This window comes from Zingiber officinale, chromosome 1A (assembly GCF_018446385.1).
Source record: "Zingiber officinale cultivar Zhangliang chromosome 1A, Zo_v1.1, whole genome shotgun sequence".
NCBI classification, from domain to species: domain Eukaryota; kingdom Viridiplantae; phylum Streptophyta; class Magnoliopsida; order Zingiberales; family Zingiberaceae; genus Zingiber; species Zingiber officinale.
In genome coordinates this window covers 127,890,798-127,897,770 of record NC_055987.1, presented here as the reverse complement: position 1 = coordinate 127,897,770, position 6,973 = coordinate 127,890,798, and positions in this window count along the sequence as shown.

Here is a 6,973-nt window from a genome sequence, read left to right as displayed (position 1 = left end):
GAGATGCTGCAGCCAACGCACGCCTGCAGCTCAAATACGACGCAACGATCGGATCCCGATCGATTCGAATATTCCCAATCGATCGGGGAGGCTTTGGATCGATCCACGGATCGATCCAGAGTGCCTCTGTGCTCTAGAAAAACGCCTGGATCGATCCACGGATCGATCCAGCGCTTATCGCGCAAAGCAGCCGCGTCCCAATCGATCCACTGATCGATTTGGACATCTGGATCGATCCACGAATCGATCCAGAGGCTCTCTGTTCGCTAGGAAAGGCCTGGATCGATCCACTGATCGATCCAGCTCCTGGATCGATCCACTGATCGATCCAGCACTTGGTTTTTGCCCAAAACCAAGTCCCAAGCCTCTCAAACCAACATCCGGTCAACCTTGACCTGTTGATACATCATGCCTAGCATCTGGTCACTCCTTTGACCTGCTAGGACTTCCCACCAAGTGTCTGGTCAATCCCTTTGACCCACTTGGACTTTACTCGTCGTGCCAAGTATCCGGTCACTCTCTTGTCCTACTTGGACTTCCACCAGATGTCTGATCATCCTTGATCCATCTGGATTTTCCCTTGCCTGGCTTCACTCACCAGGACTTTCACCTGGCTTCACTCACCAGGATTTCCCGCCTCAGCTCCACTCACCTCGGCTCAACCAGGATTTCCAATCTGCCTAGCTTCACTCACTAGGACTTTCACCTGGCTTCACTCACCAGGACTTTCACCTGCCTAGCTTCACTCACTAGGGCTTTCCAATCTGCCTAGCTTCACTCACTAGGACTTTCACCTGGCTTCACTCACCAGGACTTTCACCTGCGTAGCTTCACTCACTAGGGCTTTCCAATCTGCCTAGCTTCACTCACTAGGACTTTCACCTGGCTTCACTCACCAGGACTTTCACCTTCCTAGCTTCACTCACTAGGGCTTTCCTTCTGCCTGGCTTCACTCACCAGGACTTTCACTTCTGCTGCCTAACATACCAGTTAGGACTTCCTAGTCAGGTATCCGGTCACTCTTGACCTACTTGACTCTCCTTCAATCACACTGATCAATCCCTGATCAGAATCTCCCCACATGAACAACTGCACCTGCATTGTCCATGTGTCTACATGTATTGTCAAACATCGAAACTATGACCAAGACCCAAGCTTGGTCAACTCAGTCAACCTTGACCTAAAGGATATTGCACCAACACTCGGCACGCAGGCTGGGACACGGGCTCGGCACGCAGGCCGGGACATTAGATCGGCACGCAGGCCGAGAAAATAACAAGAGCGGAATACAGCTAAAATCACTGACGCCCAACAATAACCAAGGCACGAAGGCCAAAGCGCCACAACATACAAAGAGGAACGAGATAGCGGCACGAAGGCTGACACACGACGGGACCGGAAGACGCTCAAATTAGTGACAACAGTAATAGTGGGCAGCTCAGTGCTAGGGGATCTGGTCGGGCATGGCCAGCGCCGGTAGCGGCGTTGCGAAGGGGAGAAGGAGGGAGAAAGGTTGGCCTGTCCGGTGGTGTGGCCGGAGGTTGACGAGGAGGAGAACAGCTGCTGGCTGTCTTCGGCGTCGGCGAGAAGGTGAGCGTGAGGGAGAGAAGCTGGGGTGTCGCAAAGAGGAGAAGGAAAGGAAAAGGGTTGGCAGCCGGCCTCGGCTCTGGTGAGGAGCGTGGGGAGGATAACAGCTCCTGTGGTGGCGATCTCCCTTGCGTCGTGATGGCGGCGGAAGCAGCGAGAAGGAGGAGAGGGAGCTGCGGCCGGTCTGCCCTGCGGCAGCGTCGAGAGGAGGAGAAGGGGCGTGGTCCGAGCGCGACTGTGGCTGCTGGTGTCAGTCCCTCGCGCCGTCGACGTGCTCCCGTGCGGCGGCGGCAACCCGCACTCATGCGGCAGCGGCGACACAGGAGAAGGAGAGGGAGGAGTGGCGGAGGTAATCGTCGGTGAGGAGAAAGAGAGGGGTAGAGGCGAAGGCGTTGTGCATGCATCGCGAGGAGGAGGAGAGTAGGGGAGCTCACGTGAGGAGCCGACGGCCGGCGCCGGCGAGGGGCTGCGTGCGGGAGGAGAGAAGCTGGCTATTTCCTTCCCTGGCGGCGGAGAGAAAACGCCCAAAAACCCCCCCTCTCGTGAATGCTATAGTGTCACCTTAAACCCTCAAAACTCTCCACCAAATGAAAAGACCAAATTGCCCCTCCTTTTTCCTTTAATCCCTTCCCTGCCCCATGCTCATATCCTGATCACAAGCCTCCCCCTCAAGTCTAGTCGAAGGAGGTGCAAGTCCGACTGACTAGACCAATCCCAAAACAGAATCGCTACCGAACGCGGAATCAGATCACTGGCTCCTCTTATCACATTGAACGAGTATCTATGGCAATGCCGACCAAGTGACTCAAATAATACCGAGCAACGAAAAATAGTATCAACTATATGCCGAGCGCGCAACCGAGGAAAACATTAAGTGATAGGCGACCAGCGTAAAATGAGTAGCCGAGTGGTACCAGCGAATGGTCGAGCAAACGGCCAAGCAACAACAACGAGCGAAACGTGAAGGGCAGAGCGACAAGTGAGCGGTGGATGTCGACCCAGCCACCGCGACGAACGAAACGTGGATGTCGAGAGCCGGACAGAGCGGCGAGCGAAGCAAATATGATGAGTGTACGACAGATCGGCAAGTGAGCGATGAGTACCAACCGTGCCACAACGGTGAGCGACCTGCTAAGGATGAGTGCCGAGCAGAGCGGCGAAGCGTGCACGATGAGCGCCGAGCCGAGCGGCGAGTGAATCACGTGGGATGGGAGCCGGGCAGAATGACGAGTGAGCGGTGAGTGCTGACCGAGCTACAGTGGTAAGCGAAGCGTTGAGGATGAGTCCCGAGCAGAGCGGCGAAGCGTGCATGATGAGTGCCGAGCAGGGCGGCGAAGTGTGTACAATGAGTGCCGAGCAGAGCGATGAGTGAATCGATGAATGCCGACTGAGCCAGCGATGAGCGGAACGTGGGAGCCGCGTGTCATGCAGAGCAACGAGCAGAGTGAGCATAATGGGTGCTGGGCGGAGCGGCAAGTGAGCAGAGCGAGCGCGGTGAGTGTCAGGCAGAGCTGCGAGCAGAGCGATGAGTGCCGACCGAAAGGTTGTTGGGCGTGAGAGCAAAACTCACTTATAACTCGCACTGGGGCGAGAGTCTTGAGGCGTGAGGGCATAGTTCCCTTATAACTCGCACCGGGGCGAGAGTCAGGGACCCCGACCGGGAGGTGCTCTGGAGGCTTAACCAGTACTCGATCTGGAGACTTGTGACCCAGAAGCAATCCGCAGGCCTGACAAAGAAGCAACTTGTAGGTCTGACCCAGCCTTGATCTGAAGATCTAACCCAGAAACAATCTGAAGGCCTGACAAAGAAGCAATCTGGAGGTCTGACCCAGCCTTGATCTGAAGGTCTGACCCAGAAACAGTCTGAAGGCCTGACAAAGAAGCAATTTGGAGGTCTGACCAGGAACTGAACTGAAGGTCTGACCAGGACTTGGTCTCTGGAAGACCGAATGGGAATTGGTCTGACCGCCTGACCGAGAGATCGTTAGTGATACTCTGATCTGAGACCGGGGGTAATACTCTGGTCCGAGACCGGTGGTAACAGCCCAACCCCGAACGGGGGAGGATGAGCCTTGAAGCCCATAGAAGCGAAACCTGTAGCAATATAAAGAGACAGAATCTTTATCATACTTGATCACAAAGTGATGCCAACCGACTGAGGATCCGTCTCGGTCCCGCAACTCCCAAATACCGGTGGAGCAAGGGGAGAAGAGAATAATCTGAGCCCTAACCGTCAGAAGTCCGGGACTACCGACCTGAAAGATCGTTGGGCGTGAGAACAGAGCTCACTTTTAATTCTCGCATGGGAGCCGACCTGAAAGGTCGTTGGGCGTGAGAGCAGAGCTCACTTATAACTCACACTGAGGCGAGAGTCTGGGGCTACCGACCTGAAAGGTCGTTGGGCGTGAGAACAGAGCTCACTTTTGATTCTCGCATGGGAGGCGACCTGAAAGGTCGTTGGGCATGAGAGCAGAGCTCACTTATAACTCGCACTGAGGCGAGAGGCTGGGGCTACCAACCTGAAAGGCCGTTGGGCGTGAGAACAGAGCTCACTTTTGATTCTCGCATGGAAGCCGACCTGAAAGGTCGTTGGGCGTGAGAGCAGAGCTCACTTATAACTCGCACTGAGGCGAGAGTCTGGGGCTACCGACCTGAAAGGTCGTTGGGCGTGAGCACAGGGCTCACTTTTGATTCTCGCATGGGAGCCGACCTGAAAGGTCGTTGGGCGTGAGGGCAGAGCTCACTTATAATTCGCACTAAGGCGAGAGTTTGGGACTACCGACCTAAAAGGTCGTTGGGCGTGAGCACAGGGCTCACTTTTGATTCTCGCATGGGAGCCGACCTGAAAGGTCATTGGGCGTGAGGGCAAAGCTCACTTATAACTCGCACTGAGGCGAGAGTCTGGGGCTACCGACCTGAAAGGTCGTTGGGCGTGAGCACAGGGCTCACTTTTGATTCTCGCATGGGAGCCGACCCGAAGGGTCGTTGGGCGAGCTCACTTATAACTCGTGACCGAGGCGAGAGTCGGGACCACCTAAAGGTCATTGGGCGTGAGCACAGGGGCTCACTTTGATTCTCGATGGGAGCCGACCTGAAAGGTCGCGTGAGGGCAAAGCTCACTTATAACTCGCACTAAGGCGAGAGTCTGGGCCACCGAAAAGGTCGTTGGGCGTGAGCAGGGCTCACTTTGATTCTCGCATGGGAGCCGACCCAAGAAGGTCGTTGGGCGTGAGCTCACTTATAACTCGCCGAGGGGCGAGAGTCTGGGCACCGACCCGAAGGTCGTTGGGCGTGAGCACAGGGCTCACTTTGATTCTCGCATGGGAGCCGACACGAAGGTCGTTGAGCGTGAGGGCGAGCTCACTTATAACTCGTGACCGAGGCGAGTTCGGGACCACCTGAAAGGTCGTTGGGCGTGAGCACAGGGCTCACTTTTGATTCTCGCATGGGAGCCGACCTGAAAGGTCGTTGGGCGTGAGGGCAGAGCTCACTTATAACTCGCACTGAGGCGAGAGTCTGGGGCTACCGACCTGAAAGGTCGTTGGGCGTGAGCACAGGGCTCACTTTTGATTCTCGCATGGGAGCCGACCCGAAGGGTCGTTGGGCGTGAGGGCAGAGCTCACTTATAACTCGCACTGAGGCGAGAGTCTGGGCTACTCCGGTCCGAGACCGGTGGCGATGGCGCTGGTCCGAGACCAGTAATGATACTCCGGTCCGAGACCGGTGGCGATGGCGCTGGTCTGAGACCAGTAATGATACTCCGGTCCGAGACCGGTGGCGACGACGCTGGTCTGAGACCAGTAATAACACTCCGGTCTGAGACCGGTGGCGATGGCGCTGGTTCGAGACCAGTAATGATACTCCGGTCCAAGACCGGTGGCGATGACTTGACCCCGAACGGGGGAGATAAGAAATCCAATAAGCTTGTCTGAGACCAGTGACTATCGCTCAACCCCGAACGGGGGAAATATCATCGCTGGTCCGAGACCAGTAATGATACTCCGGTCCAAGACCGGTGGCGATGACTCGACCCCGAACGGGGGAGATAAGAAATCCAATAAGCTGGTCTGAGACCAGTGACTATCGCTCAACCCCGAACGGGGAAAATATGAAATCCAATAAGCTGGTCTGAGACCAGTGAAAACCACTCAACCCCGAACGGGGAAGGATAAGCTTTGAAGCTAGTAAAAGCGAAGCATGTAGCAGCATGATGAAATAAAGCTTATGTCATACCTGACAGCGGTGTGGTGCCGACCCCGAACGGGGGATAAGAAATCCAATAAGCTGGTCCGAGACCAGTGACAATCACTCGACCCCAAACGAGGGAGATATGAAATCCGATAAGTTGGTCCAAGACCAGTGAAAACCGTTCAACCCCGAACGGGGGAGGATAAGCCCTGAAGCCCATAGAAGCGCAGCCTGTAGCAATATAAGGGAATAAAGCATTTATCATACTTGATCACGGAGTGTTGTCACCTGACTGAGGATCTATCTCGGTCCCTCAACTCCCGAATACCCATGGAGCGAGGGGAGAGGATGAAGAGCGTGAAGCCGATATAAGAGAGCAAAGTCCATAGTCGTAGAAGGAAGCAGAGCACCGTAAGTGAAGAGAGCAACACCTGTAGATGTAAGAGGCTGCACAACAAGTGAAGGATGCAGAACATATAATAATAGTAAAGTGAAGTGCATATGGCAGTAAGAGAATGCTGAGCCCATGATGAAAGATGCAGAGCTTGTAGCAATAAGATGATGCAGAGCCTCATGGTGAAGGGTGCAGAGCCTGTACCAGTAAGAGGATGCAGAGCCTCATGGTGAAGGGTGCAGAGCTTGTAGCACACATGATGGAGGAACTGAGCCCCTGGTCCCTGATCGGAGAGTAAGGTCCCTAGCCTGTAATCAAAGAGCGAGGCCCCTAGATCCTGATCGGGAAGTGGTACTGCAAGTCTATGATCGGGGAGCTGTGTCATAAGTGTATGAGCGTGGAGCTGTGCCCCTAGAGTATGAGCGGGGAGCTGTGTCCCAAGTGTATGAGCGGGGAGCTGGGCCCCTAGTGTCCGATCAGAAATTGAAGGCTCTAGTCTTTGATCAAGGAACTAGGCTCTTACTCTTTTATCAGGGGAATATGGCAGTTCCTATAATCGTAAAAAGATAGCAGAACTGGTAATCATACCTGATCGGGAAGTCATGCCAACCGGCTAAAGGTTGATCTCGGTCCTTAACTCCCGAATACCCATGGAGTCAGGGAAAAAACATAACGGAAAAACTAACCTGTCAGCCAGCTGAATCTCCACTCGATCCCTCGACTCCCGAATACCGGTGGAGTGAGGATAGAAAATAATATGTGCATCGAGATCCTCCGAGATTATGATAATAGCAGAGAACCTCC